The sequence below is a fragment of the Pyxicephalus adspersus genome, chromosome 4, assembly GCF_032062135.1.
Source record: "Pyxicephalus adspersus chromosome 4, UCB_Pads_2.0, whole genome shotgun sequence".
Lineage (NCBI taxonomy): Eukaryota > Metazoa > Chordata > Amphibia > Anura > Pyxicephalidae > Pyxicephalus > Pyxicephalus adspersus.
This window is the reverse complement of record NC_092861.1, coordinates 7,956,163-7,970,932: the sequence shown is the minus strand read 5'-3', so window position 1 is coordinate 7,970,932 and position 14,770 is coordinate 7,956,163. Positions and strand designations below refer to the sequence as shown.

General features: G+C 42.4%; 2 pseudogenes; both read left to right on the top strand.

Moving 5' to 3' along the window:
* The first annotated feature begins 1,970 nt into the window (after positions 1-1,970).
* Positions 1,971-2,137, top strand: LOC140330282 (U2 spliceosomal RNA; annotated as a pseudogene).
* An 11,490-nt stretch (positions 2,138-13,627) lies between these two features.
* Positions 13,628-14,770, top strand: part of LOC140328574 (uncharacterized) — a 1,996-nt pseudogene continuing 853 nt past the window's right edge.

Genomic DNA, 14,770 nt, shown 5'->3' with positions numbered 1-14,770 from the left:
GTCTATTATAAATGGGATGTAAGAAGGAAGGGAGAGAAATCAGCTACAAGTTTAAGGAACCTGGCTGTCAGGAATTCTTTAGTGAACAGGAAGATCACAGGGGATAAAAAGAACCCTTTTATACGATGATGAAGCATGGCTTGCCCTATAGCTAACCTGAGGGTATACCATGTAGCTGGCCTCTCCTCTCACTACGACCGGCCCATACTGGGCCCACGGGGGCAGGCCCACTTGGGGGCCCTTAATGGATTATCGCTACTCGGCCTTTTGTCTAAGGTCTTTCTTGGGTCAGCTTGCTGGTTTTGCCAGTGAAGCTTTATTGGATGTCATTTGCATAAACTGGTCGTATGCAAAGTAGGCGAACATGGCTGAGCCCATGAAGGAGCCGGATTTCTTGTCTGGAGCAAAGATGGAGGAAGAAGATGTAGTTCGTGAATTTGCACGCATTTCTAATGCAGTGCAAGTGTTCTTTAGAAGAAATAGAAGTGCAGATCAACTGAGCTATTTGGTGGAGAAAGTCTTGAAAGAGCTTTGTGGAATCCAAGAGAAGGAGATCGTGGCTCTCTACGAGTTCCCTAGGAAGTCCGAGTATGATGTCTTTTTTATATCAGAGGTGATTATGAAAGACTTCCTGACTTGTTGTTAAGAGAAGTGATGAAAGAGCAACAGGGATAAAAACTGTGGCACACCATGAGGACAAAATCGTTCTAGTGGCGAGGATGTTTTCCCCTTATATTTTGGTGGATGAGATCATAGCCTTTCTGAAAAGGTTTTGTGTGACTGGGAAAGTGTTCAGAAAAGTGCTAAACAAGTATGGCATATGGACTGGGAAATGGAGGTTTTTGGTTAAGTTTAAAGAAAATGAAAGACCCCCAGCAAAATTTAAGTTGGGAAAGTTAATGGGGAGTTGTTTTTCTCAGGAATGGGAATGTTTTGTGGAAATTGTAAAGTGTATGGTCACAAAAAAGAAGAATGCACAAAGCGAGTATGCAAATCATGTGGTGGAAGTGACCATGAATATTCGGAATGTACCATTGGTAAAAGATGTAATTTTTGTTTACGTTTGGAACACCTGTATGTAAATTGCCCTAGGAAGAAAGATAGGAGTGGATTTAGTGGTGAGGAAACATCTGAGGAATTGATAAGGAGAGTACAAGAAAAGGGAGGAGAGGAAGAGATTAGCAGGAAGAAAAAAAAGGGAGGAGTCAGATGTAACTGTGGAGGCATTACAGGCCTTAGAAAAATTAGCTGAAGAAGGGAGTTCACAGACTAAGGAAAGAAAGGTAGAAGAAATGGAAGTCATAGAAAAAGGGAAGAAAAAGGAAGCAGGTGTAATGGGGAAGCGCTGGTCAGATATAGAAGAAGATGAGAGTAGAAGCGTTGTTAAGAGGAGAAATTCCTTGTCCGGCAGACCTTTCGTTTTTGAGAGGAATAATGACTTTGAGATTTAGTACGTGTAGTCCATCTTGGCTGTATAGATGGCAAAGGAGAATAGTTAAAGTTGAAAATGAACATCCTGAAATTCTTAGAGGACAGTTAAGAGTCCCATTGTGGGTAGCGGAAAATCTCCAGAAGCAGAATGCTGGTTTTGTATATATTCTGTTCTTATTGGCAAGAATGGAAAATCAGGATATGGTCAAAGAAATATTTGAGGAGGATTTGGTTTTGGTGTATCAGCAATAATTCTTTGTGAGAATCAAATTTGTTAATTGAACCCAGTGTAATGGTGGATTTTTTGTTTGATTAGATTATCTATGTTAGTTTTGGAACCAGTATGGTGGGAAATATTGAATTGAAACCAGTGTAATGGTGGTCTTTATGTTTGATCAGATTATTTTTTTCTTAGTTTGGAACCAGTATGGTTTGGAAATATGTTAGTGATGTTAACTGTTTATTATATGTTTATTAATCAAAAAAGAGTAATTTTTATGATGATGAATATGAGCTTGCCCTTTTGCTTTGCTGAGGGCTTGGCTATATTTCTTAATAAAAATATTAAAAAAAAAATCTGTTCTTATCAGTTTAATATCTGATACGTCCCTGATCTGGGGACCATATATTAAATGGATTTTTAGAACTGAGAGATGGAAGTAGAGCTTGCTCGGTCCACTCCACGCATCGCCCTGGTATAACTCTTATATGGTACTCCAAAGACCGAACAAGACAAAATGCTCAGGAAGAAATGGCAAGAAATGGCTGCAAATGGCAAGAAATGGCTGCAAATGCCAGTCAGGCATCACATCTGACTGGCAAACCTTTGGCCTTGGGGATTTGGGATCCACCTCAGAGGAATGCTTCAGGCAGGCAAGCCCTCCCTCCTCTGCTTGCTTGAAGCATATCAGCCCAGGTTTAAGCCCACCAATGCTCTCTCCTTGGAGCAGCGGTGTCCGGGCGGACTGGCACTTGGAGGCGGGGACATGCAAAACAGGCAGATGCTGAGGTGGGCACCTGCCAGCCAGGTGTGCCCGGGCAGCTGGCCTCTCCTCTCACTACGACCGGCCCATACTGGGCCCACGGGGGCAGGCCCACTTGGGGGCCCTTAATGGGTTATCGCTTCTCGGCCTTTTGGCTAGATCAAGTCGTGGTGGAGGTGGTAGAGGATCTTTTTTTTCTTCAAAATAACATCTGGATTCCTATGGGATGGAAGATAGAAAAGCGACGGCCATGACAGGAGGAAACTTCTGAAGACTGGTGGATTGGCTCTGGCTTGTTGGGCTCAGGAAGGAGAAAGATGACTTCTGAAGGTCCAAATATTACTTACCCTGCCTCAACGGAGGCGAGGGTGAAGAATGCTGTGTTGGTTGAAGTAAGTGAGATGTACAGAGATACTTGTAATCTGAAGTATTTTGTGCATCAGATATGCTTTAGGATCCTACAAGTCAGAAGAGAGGAAGTGCTTTGTTTAAACGATCACAAAAAAGGAGAATTCTTTTTGGTGTTTCTACGGTGGTGTTTTATAACAAGTTCTTTATGAAATTGAAAGAGAATGTGGAAAATCAGGAATTAAGTGGGCTAATTTTCAAAATGATGAATGAAGCAGAAAGCGTGTGGGTGATTGTGCATATGTTTAATCCCTATGTGAAGTTACAGGATATTGAACTTTTTCTGAGAATGAGATGTGTAGCAGTGGGCTCTGGAATGAAGATAAATAATTCAGAAGGCTTTTGGAATGGAAAGTATACGTTTTCTGTTAAATTACAGCGTCAAAATGGTGAAGTAAAACACCTCCCTCAAGTTTTTTTTCTGGGGAGAGACGGAGGTGTCCTATTTTACAGCGGCATGCCGCAATATTGTACAAAGTGTGAGGGGTTCTGTCATGCTAAAGATAATTGTCCGGCAGACAGACCTCGCTGCAGGAGATGTGGAGGCATAGATCATAATGAAAGTGGATGTCAAAGAGAGAGATGCTGTAATGGATGTGGGGAAAGCGGTCATATTTTCAGGAATTGCCCACATAAGGTGAAACATATGCCGATGCAGCCCGGGAGGAAATGGCGGGAGAAGCCGTACCTGAAACTGTACCTGTAATAGAAATAACGGAGGTAATGGCGGACCGGGAGGCGGAGTTGGCGTTGCCAGCGGTGGAGGCGGAGTGGCCTGGAGGAGGCGATGCCCAGCAGCTGGAGCCCAAATCTGCGGAAAGAAAAGATGAGACCAATGAAAATATGGAGGATGTAGCTAGTCCGGCGATTGGGAGGAAGTGGATGCTTCCTCCAGGAAGATAGAAGAAGGAGGAGGGAAAGGAGGAATGGAGGTTTTTGATCCAGGAGAACCGGGAAGAAAGAAGAGGAGGAGAATGGAGGTCAGATCTCGGAGGAGGAGGAGGAGGAAATAATGGATCTTACATCGGGGCCGGAAGATTCTCCAGATCTAAAAGGAAGAAGAGAGGAATTGGAAAGAGACACATCTTCATACGAGACGGAGACAGGAGATGAAATAGTGTACTCTCCTTAAAGATAAAAAGAAAATGGGGGTACTAAGGATTAGCTCTTTAAACGTAAGGAGAATTAAGTCTCAGAATAAAAGAATGGCCTTATTTGAATATTTGGGAGGCGTGGAAGGAGATATTTTCTGCCTTCAGGAGTGTGGTATAGATTTTCACATGGATTATAACTTCCTGTGAAAGGAATGGAAATTTGGCCAGTCAATTTGGTCTGGGGATGACAATAATAAAGCATCTGGTGTGGGACTACTAATAAAAGGCTCGGAAGTAACGGTGAAATCATTCCAAGAAGTGGTGCCGGGCAGAGCGCTTTTGGCGACTGTGAAATTGGGGGAGGAGCTATTGCGTTGTTTTGCAATTTATGCTCCGGCAAAGAAGCAGGAACGAGCAAAATTTTTTGAAAGAATCAAGATGTTTATACCCGGTGCAGGACCTTTGTTAATGATAGGGGATTTTAACTGCATTATGCCGGGAGAAGAGAGAAAGATTTTAAAAAGAAAAGCAATCAGATAAAACGTGAAGGATGTTGGAGGAACTAGTAAAAGATGCATCTCTAGAAGATGGATGGAAGCATTGTAAGAAAGGAAAACAAGGTTATACAAGATCAACTAAGGAGTGTGAATCGAGAATTGTGAATCGAGAATTTTTATGGAAGGAAACAGGAAAAAGAAATGTTAAAATGTTAAAAGTTATTGAATAAAAAGAAGCAAGCTCTGTTTAACCTAAAGAAATGTGGCGTGGAAGTGGAAGATTTGATAGAAGAAATTGAACAAAAAATAAAAAAAGCTATTAATGAAAAAGGAAAGGCAATAATGAACAGAGTTAAGATGGAAAAACTAGAGGAGGGAGAGAAATGCTCTAGATTTTTCTTTAAGAAAAGTGTGACTCATAAGCAAATAATAAAGAAACTAAATGGATATACAAAGAAAAATCAGCTGATTAAGGTGGTGCATGAGTAATATACAAAACTCTTTTGTAAGAAAAAAATAGACAGAGGTATGATGATGGAAAATTTAAAAGGATTGGATAAGAAACTCGAATATCAAGATAGTGAAGAATTGGATGATAATATAAAGGATGAGGAGGTATGGAGAGTGCTAAAAGAATGCAGGATAAAAATAAAGCACCAGGATGTGATGGTCTTCCTGCGGAATTTTACCAGGATTGTTGGACCATAATAGGAAAAGATCTTATGGAAGTTATTAAAGAGGTTTTTTTGTCGAATCATATGCCAGATTACTGGAAAAAAGGAGTGGTGACACTGCTGCCAAAAAAAGGTGATCTGGAAAGTTTAAAGAATTGGAGACCTATAACGTTACTGAATGTGGACTACAAGATTTACGCAAGGATAGTAGTAAACAGGTATAAAGTGATAATTGAGAAGCTGATATACAGAAATCAAGTCTGTGGAGTTCCGGGACAAAGCATTCAAGAACATCTAAACTTGATTAAAGATATAGCATGGTGTTCTGAAAGAAGACAGGATCTGGCTTTGGTCACAGACTTTCAAAAGGCATTTGATAAGATCTCACATGAATATTTATGGATGGTATTGGAGGAAATGGGCTTTACAACAAAGACGGTGGAACGGTTGAAAGAAATTTACAGGAAATCGACAAGTAAAATTTTAGTTAATGGTTTTTTGACAGAAGAAGTGGAAATGTTGTCAGGAGTGGAGTGAAGCAAGGGTGTCCTTTGTCACCTTTTTTATTCATATGCGCATTAGAGCCGTTAATGAATGCATTGAGAAGAGACAAAGTAATAAAAGGGATGAAGTTACCTGAAAGTGGTGGAAAGGAGGTAAAAGCAATTGCCTATATGGATGATGTGTCAATCATATGTACAACCGATCGGGCTATTAACAGAGCAGTGTGGGTAACAGAAAATTTCTGTACAGGCTCCGGTTTTAAACCTAATACGGATAAGTGTGGATGCTTACTAATCGGAGATTGGTTTCATGCAGAGATCAGAATTAAAACGCAAAGGGACCCTTTAAAAATCCTCGGAGTTTTTTTTTGAAGAAATTAATGATGGTCAGAAGAGCTGGGAGGAACTTTTGGAAAGAGTGAAGAAAAAATTAAGTTTTTGGTCACTGAGGAAATTAACGATGACCGGGAAAACCCTGATAATAAAAAGTAAAATTTTGACGTTTCTCAGTATGGTGTATCCACCAGATGAGAGGACCCTCAAAGGCGTAAACATTAAAAAGAATATGTATGCAGAAGCCATTATCAAAAGGAGGAAAAGGAATTCCAGACATAAAGGAATTTTTATGGATCCAGTTATTTGTTCTCTGTTTAAAAACTGTTATAAAAGGAGAGAATGATTGGTCTTTCCTATTAAGGTATGAAATAGGTTATGTATTACAGAGAGAAGGATGGTATAGGCTTCAGAGAAATATACCTTGGTGTTTAGAAGTTCCATGTTCCATTATTGAACGAATTAAAGGATTTGGCATGGCAGATTACCCATGAATGTTTGCCAACAAGACTGTTCCAGTGGAAAAGGAGAATGGGGAAAAGCCCCATATGTCCAAGGAGTAGTTGTGGGCAGGCCCACTTGGGCCCCTTAATGGGTTATTGCTTCTCGGCCTTCTGGATAAGATCAAGCTTGCTTGTTTCCTAGTCAGGAGTGCTAGTTAGTAGGGTGCCAGCCGCTTCGGCCTTGGGATGTACCTGCGGGTTCCTCCCATGCGGCTATTGGGGTAGGCGCCACCCGAAAGCGTGAGATTCGATCGGGCGAGCCATATACTGCGGTATTTTGGTGAGCTTGTAGGAGGATGGGCGATGCGAGTGAGTTGGGTGCTCCTGATGCACCACATACTCTGAGACTGGCTATAGCCGAGTCTGAAAGGGCGAATTTCCAGCTCCGGAAGGTTCAGGAGGAGATCGAAAAGTTATTTGGGATGGAGCGAGAGAAAAATTTTTGCATGCAGTGTTTCCTGCTGTTATGATGTTACTTTTCGGTCAAGGGAAGATCTGCAAACATGTATTGCACGGAAAAATGCTTGTCTCAGGAACAGCTTGTTGGACGGAGTGACCTTTCTTAGTAGTGAGACAAGACAGAAGGTGCTGATAACTGTACATATGTATAATCCGTTTGTGTCAAATGAGGAGATTCGGACCTTTTTACTAGTGTACTGTGATTTTGTGTCGGAAGGGATGAATGTGAACAATATTTTTGGTACTTTTAATGGAAACCAGAAATTTGTTACCACCTTTAAAAGCCACGTTGGAAGTGGAGACATAAAACATCCCCCACAGTCCTTTTCAATTGGCACTCAACGGGGGTACTTGTGGTACCAAGGGCAGCCGAAGTATTGCAGGAAGTGCCTGATGTTCGGACACACCAGGGATGAGTGTGAGGAAGAAGTCACATGTAGAAATTGCAGAAAGCATGACCACCGAACTGCAGAGTGCCAATATGAAAACAGGTGCTATATGTGCGGTATGGCAGGCCACCTGGCTCGTCAGTGTCTCTTCCTCAGAAGGTCCACAGGGAAAAATGGAGGAAGGAGATCTATGGATCCTGGGCAAGTAAGATCATATGCTGACGTAGCAGGTGGTTCTGTTCCCAGGGCATGTGAGACAAGGGTCTTGCCTGATGTGGGTGAATCAGTAAATGTCCATGAGCAGCCAGATCCCTGTGGACGTGGTTACAGTTGCCAATGAAGGGGAGACCAGGGCAGTGGAAGCCCCAGAGCACTTGGTCGCCGAGGGGGAGGTGACAGTGGCCTATGAAGAGGGAGTCAGAGTGCAGGCTGGACAGGGACAGGAGATGGAAGCAGATCCTGCGTCCTTAAAGTGCAAACTTGATCTTGTGGAATCTCCCTCTTTGATGGACTTAATAGGATCCTTTTCGAGTGATTCAAATTCCTCACAGACAGGTTCTGATTCCGCTAAGACCTTTGCAAGCCTTGGGTAAGTGGAGGCCCTGAAAGATATAATGAGCTTCTTCAGGGAGGTGAGTCAGGTGACTGAACCCACGGACGTAGGTGTGTCCGAAAATAAGCAAGCTTTGGAGGGTGTAGGCACTTCCTTAATAGGTTTATCGGAGGTCGGGAATGAAGATGTGGTACCCGGGACCCCAAGTGTGAGTGCAAGGGCGAAAAGAATGAAAGGCCGAGAGAAAGGGAAGAAATGGTGAGGAGGTGTTCTGTGGTATGATAAATCTTCATTAAATGAAAAAATGAACTTAAAAATATCTTCAGTGAATGTCCGGGGGATTAAAAGCAAATACAGAAGAGCGGCTACTTTCAAGTTGTTGGAGTCTTGTGCTATGGACATTCACTGCCTCCAGGAATGTAACCTGGAGGTATAACCGGACAATTGGACAATGGGGGAAAATGGTGTGGTCCTTAAACAAAGAAAAATCAAGGTGTTGGGGTGTTGTGTGGTAATAAAAATTTTAAAATTACTAAAAAAATAGAAATTGAAAAAGGGAGGGCTGTGGTTGTATGGTGTGAAAAAGGAGGGATTGTGGTTAGAATTGTTTGTATTTATGCATCTGTAGAAAAAAAGGAACGTTTAGAATTGTGGAATAAAATTAGTTTATTTTTGGGGGGAAGAGAGTTGACGATTATGATGGGTGATTTTAACTGTATTATAAAGAATGGGGACAGATGTAGGGTGGGGGATGGAGGGCAGGGGGTTTAGTGGATAGTTCTGGGAAGGAGTTGGGGAATATGATTAAAATTTTCGGTTTGGTGGATGGTGGTGAAGGGGAAGGGTTTACTTTTTTTAGTGACAAAGGGGATGTGAAATCAAGAATTGATTTTTGGTTTCTTTCTAAAGAATGGGAAAAATCATCCTTTAAAGAACATCGGGAACCTTATACGGACCATGGAAGGCTTGAGTGTGTCGCGAGTATGGTTACAGGTAAAGTGTATGGTAAAGGAGAATGGAAAATGAATTTGGAGTTATTGAAAGATAAGGATGTATCCGAAGAATATAGAAGTGCGTTTGTAAAATGGAAAGAGAGAAGGAAGGATTTTAAAAGTATTATTGAATGGTGGGATTGGGTTAAGAGTGTGACAAAGAGGTTTTTTATAAGAAAAGGGTGTGATCGTCTAAAAAAAGAGAGATTTATGAGTGGTGGCATAAAAGATTGTTGTATTTGAATGAAGTGAGAGAATGGGGTAGAGGCGTGGAGTGTGAGTTAATTGAAGCGAGAGAGAAGATTAGGAGGTGTATAAAACAAAGAGGAAAAGATATCATGATACAAAAGAAAATGATTATTAGAGAAAAAGATGAAAAATGTACAACATTTTTCTTTAAAAAATTTTTTGAAGGTAAGGTGGAAATGGTGAAAGTGAAAGATGAATTTGGTAGGGAGGTGGAGGGGAATGTTGAAATTTGGGATGTTGTGAGTAAGTTTTATTAGGATTTGTTTTCTGAGAAAGTGAGAGATAAGAGTCTGGAAGAAGAAGTGTTTGAAAATATTGATAAAATAATTGGGAGAGAAGAAAAATAATTTGAATATTCAAATTACGATGGAAGAGGTGGAGAAATGTGTGAAAGTTATGACAAAAGGAAAAACCTGGGAGTGATTGATTGCCATGTGAGTTTTATTGTGTTTTTTGGGATATGATTGGAACTGTGTTTTATGAAGTGGTATGTAAGGTGCTGGAGGAGGGAAAGATGTCTAGATCAATGAGTAAGAGTGTTGTTTTGTTATATAAGAAGGGAGAGAAGAACGATTTGAGAAACTGGAGGCCGATATCATTATTGAATACAGATTATAAGGTGATTGCGAAATTGATTGCGGATCGAATGAGGAGGGTGATTGACAGTATGGTTGGTGAAGAACAAGTGTGTGCAGTGCCTGGGAGGAAAATAAGTGAGAGTTTAATGGTCTTGAGGGATGTTTTATGGTTCTGTAATGATAGGAAAATTCCGGTTGGATTATTGGCAGTAGATTTCGAGAAGGCGTATGATCGGGTTTCACATGAATTTATGTTTGGAGTGTTAGCAAGGATGGGTGTGCCTGATAAGATGTTGAATTGGATTACATGTTTGTATAGAGACATTGGATGTAAGGTTATTGTAAATGGATGGTTAACTAGAGAAGTTAAAATTAAATCTGGAGTAAGGCAAGGGTGTCCGCTATCACCTATCTTATTTGTGTGTGTTATAGAACCTTTGACTCGGATGTTGATGAATGATAAGTGTATTTGGGGTGTGGAGGTTCCTGGAGGGAGTGGTAAGAGTTTGAAAGTTATTGGATACATGGATGATATTACTGTGGTATGTAGAGATGTTGTGAGTTTAAGAAGGGTAAAGTTGTTAATGAATCTTTTCTGTAGTGCAAGTGGTTTCAGTTTGAATATGGATAAAAGTGAATGCAAACTGGTGTATGGAGTGAGTTTGTATCTAGTGGATGGAAAGAGTGTAAAGGGAGTATAAAGGTGTTGGGTGTAAAGTTTGATAAGGATTTATGTGGAAAAGAAAGTTGGAATGATGTGAGTGGTAAAATTAGTAAGAAAGTTGGGTTATGGAATTTACGTAGTATGACAATGGAGGGAAGGGTTTTAGTGACCAAAGCAGTAATAATGCCGATCCTGTTATATTTGTTTTTGGCGTTTCCTGCACCTGATAGGATTTGGAAAGGAATTATTAAAGGAGTCATTTAGTTTCTTTTGGAATTCAAAGATGGAAAAATTGGGCAGAGTAAAAGTGGTGAAGTGTGGAATAAATGGTGGTAAAGGGATGGTAGAGGTTGAAAGATTTTTGGGTGTTAAGTATGTTAGTGCATCCGTGGAGTTAAGTAGAAAGGATGGAATTGAAGGGTGTATGGTGAGGTATTTAGGTGGAAGTGTGTTAAGGAAACGTAAGGTATAGATGAGTCAAGTTAGAAAGCCTGTGTGTTTTTTGTAGCTGTGGTTTTATGTTAGAATTGAAAGGTATATTCGGAAATTTGAATTGCAAGATGTAACAGGGATGAGTGGTGTAGTAGAAAAAAAAGTAATGATGAAAATTATGGGGAAAGAAGAGATGGAAATGGTTGGAGGTGTAAGTTTGGAAGACTGAGGTAATTTAGAAGAATGTGTGTAGTAAGGAAATTGAAAATAGGCAGAACGATATTGCGTGTATGTGTGTGCATAGGTGTTTGCCTGTAAGAGAGTTTCAGAGAAGAAGAGGATATGTGGATAGTTAGAGGTGTCCAAGGGATGGATGTGGTGAGAGTGAAAATTTGGATCATGTGATGTGGGAATGTAATTTTGCAAAGGAGGTGAGAATGCATTTGTGTAAAATTATTAAGGGTTTGACAAGTGTGGAAAGCGGTGTGGTTTTTAAAAAAGTAATGATTAGTGCAAAATAATGTGCCTCCATGGTCCGGGGTAGGTTGTTTTCCTATGGGTATTATGATTTGCAGAAAAAAGGGGAAGGGTTTGTAAAAAAGAAATGAATGTTTCACAAATGGAAGGATTGGGTGTGAGGGTATGTGGGGTATGTTGCGTATTTATTTTTGTTTCTTTATCTTTTTCAGAAAATCGTGTTTGGAAATATGATTACGTTTTTGTGATTTTTGTGTGTGTGTGTATGCAAATAAGAGGGTGTGGTTTTGTAAAATGGGTGGGGTATGTAAAGATTGTTTTCTTGAAAAAAGGGGGAAGGGTGATGTAAATTAAGTAAAGTATTGATAATTATGTATATAAGTTTTTTCATGTGAATAAAATGTTTTGTTTCTGATGTAAGAGGGTGGGGAGGGTATATATTTAAAAAGGAATTATTATGGAGAGTGTTTGTTTTTTGAACCAATGTAATTGTGAGATAGTTTTGATTTTTTTTTTTATATACTATATTTGATTGTTCTTTTGTAATGTATTTATTGTTAATGTGATTTTTTTATTTTTTTTTTTATAATTTTATGTGAATTTTAAATAAAGAAAGAATTAAAAAAAAAAAAATCTGTTCTTATCGGTGTTCAGGGTGGGAAGACACTGGCATTCCTGGCACCTCTGTTAAGGACGGTCTACCTGTTGGGAGTAGCTCTGTAAGGGGCAGCCCTATGTGAATCTGCCAGCCTTGTCCACTGGAGAAAGAGCATAGGCCCTGTCCTGAGAAGGAGCTCCCACAGGTTTGACTGACCCGTTGGTGGGGATGGAGAAACCTTGGTCTGGCTGATTGGCCAACAGGCGGTCGGATCTCGCTTTCGAGTGTAGTATCCCTGGGGTGGCGACCTAGGGGCACCTTTGTATCACTGGGTTGGGGGACCCACGGTATTACTGTGCACCAGTACACGCACTATTTTTTTTGCTGATTCGGCACATCGCCTTTTCCTGCATTGGCTGTGGCTAGTGCAGATGGGCAATTTTTAAAACCTGTTGCCCTGTGTGTTATGCACAGTGCAATTATTATTTAAATGTATTTTTATGTTTAGTCATGTCACTGGTGTGGTATTTTGTCTGCCACTTGTTTGATGGAGGGTGCTATTCCCTTCTGGGCTAGCCCTGATGTCTGGAGAGCGCCTTGGCCTAACAACCAGGTGCTCTCCCTCAGTTGGGAGTCTCTCTTCGGGAGAGCTCCCAGCTAAGTATCTGGTGGGACCTGCCTAGGTGGTCCCATGGTGAAAAATGTTCCTCTCTAGTTATGGCTGGAGCTTGGCCTTGGAGGGTCTGGGGAAAAAGGGTGGCTCTTCCTCTTTAGAGTAGGGTTTACTAAATAGTACCCCAGTGCACATTTTTTGTGGAATATTTTTGCACTTTTCATTTTTTTTCTGAGCATGGGGTGTGTTTATTCACGGATTGCGAGATTCTAAACAAAAAAACAAAAAAAAAAAAACCTTTTCTTGGCCATTTGTGCTAGCAAGTGGAGAGCCAGACACCTCGGCCTTGGGAGGTTCCTGCGGTTTCCTCCCATGCTGATATTGGGGTAGACACCACCCGAAAGCATGAGAAGCAATCACCTCACCGGCTTGCCAGTGGAGGCTTGGTGGGTGATTTTGGTTTTTGCGTGCAATTTGCATATGCACATTTAGGTGAACATGGCTGTGGCTGTGGAGGAGCCTTTATTTGGAGATGGGAGTATTCCTCCATATGCACCTGTGAAAAACGCAGTGCAAATTCTTTTTGAAGAGGAAAAAGAAGGTGGCTTACTGAAATTTGTGGTGGAACAGATTCTGACAGATATGTCTGGGATTCAGAAGATGGAAGTAACAGCCATTTACAAAATGTAAAGAATATGTTTTTTGACGTGGTTTTTGCATCAGATGGTATTTGTCTGGACTTTCTTGCAAACTTGGAAAAGAAAAAGAAGGATTCAAGGTTAGTTGGATTAAAAGTTATACCTCATTTCCATGATGACGTTATATTGGTGGTGAAAATGTTCTCTCCCAATGTTCCAATTGAAGAAATTGTTTTCTTTTTGAAAAGATTTTGTCTTGAAGGTGAATCCCTTTGGTGAATTCGGCTTCACCTACTTGCTGCCATTGGGTTAGAGGCTTAGCCCTTGCCAGAAACGAGCTTGCGATCCTCCCTTACCCCCCACCTTTGTGTCACTAGCCCGGTAGTGGACACCAAACTGCCTTTACAAAGGCAAAAGAGCGAAACGATACTGAGGAGCCACCGAAGCCGACCATCAAGACACCGAGGAAGCCGTCGCCGAAGCCGACGCCAGAAGCCAAAGCAGAAGCCTGAAGCTGAAGCTGCAGCCGAAGCCCGAAGTGTACGAGAGGAAGGTGAAGATGGCCCCCAAGAAACAGCAAGAAAAGAAGAAGCACCTGGAACAGGCCCAAGCCAACCAGGTGCAGGAAGAAAGACCCTCCGCCTCCACCTCTGCCCCAGCAAGACCAGCCCCAGCTGCAGCTGCAGGAGCAGAGGCAAGCGGAAGACGCCAGACAATGGATGGGGTTCCAGCCCTGGAATCCTGGATGAAGCAGACGGTCGTCCTCCAATTGAAGGAGGTGAACGGAAGGGTACCGGATATGACTGCGGAGGTGTTCGGAAAGAAGATGGTCATCGACCAAGGATTCGCCAAGGCGGAGACCCTCTCCATCCAGGCCTTCGTAAGAGGCATCTTCTCTGTCACATTTGTGTCCCTACAAGTGTGCAGAAGATACTGCGAGAAAGTGAAGGCGGCAGAACCCGGATCTCCTTTCAGCAACTTTGTCGCCAACTCGCCCATTCAACGAGAGGAAAGAAGAGTCACGGTGTCTATGCGAAGCCCTCACATCCCAGGACAAGACATCGCCACGTTCCTGAAGAGGTTCTGCACGGTGCTGAGAGAGCCAACCCGGATCCTGGACGCCAACGGCTTCTGGACTGGTAAGTGGACCCTCACATGTAAGCTGAGGAGAGACCCCACCACGGGGGACCTCCTGCACTTGCCCCAGTGCATCAACCTCGGTCCATGCCCCGGAATCCTCCACTACGAGGATATGCCCCGGACCTGCAGAAGGTGCGGAGCAGAAGGCCACATAGGGAAAGATTGCCCCGCAGTGTTCTGTAGACTCTGCCGAGTCACAGGGCACGAGTCCAAGGACTGCCCTCGGACTAAGGTCTGTAACCTCTGCGGGGGGAAAATACCACCTTTACCGGGAATGCCCCAAAAGGACCAGGTCCTATGCTGGGGTATTAAGAGACACAGGAGGCGACAACCCAGGATGTGACAACCGAGGGGGACCGTCCACCAGAGGTGAGTACAGACCCCCAGATACTCGAGGGCAGCCAACCCCCCTACCGGTCTCTACCAGACCACCCTCCTCCAATACCAACCCCACCTACCCGCAGGACCCCACCCAAGCCACCCGGCCAAAAACCTCCCCCAGGTCCACTGGACCTGGCTCTAAATCCCAAACCCACAAGCCCCGCCCCAATACCAACCCCCC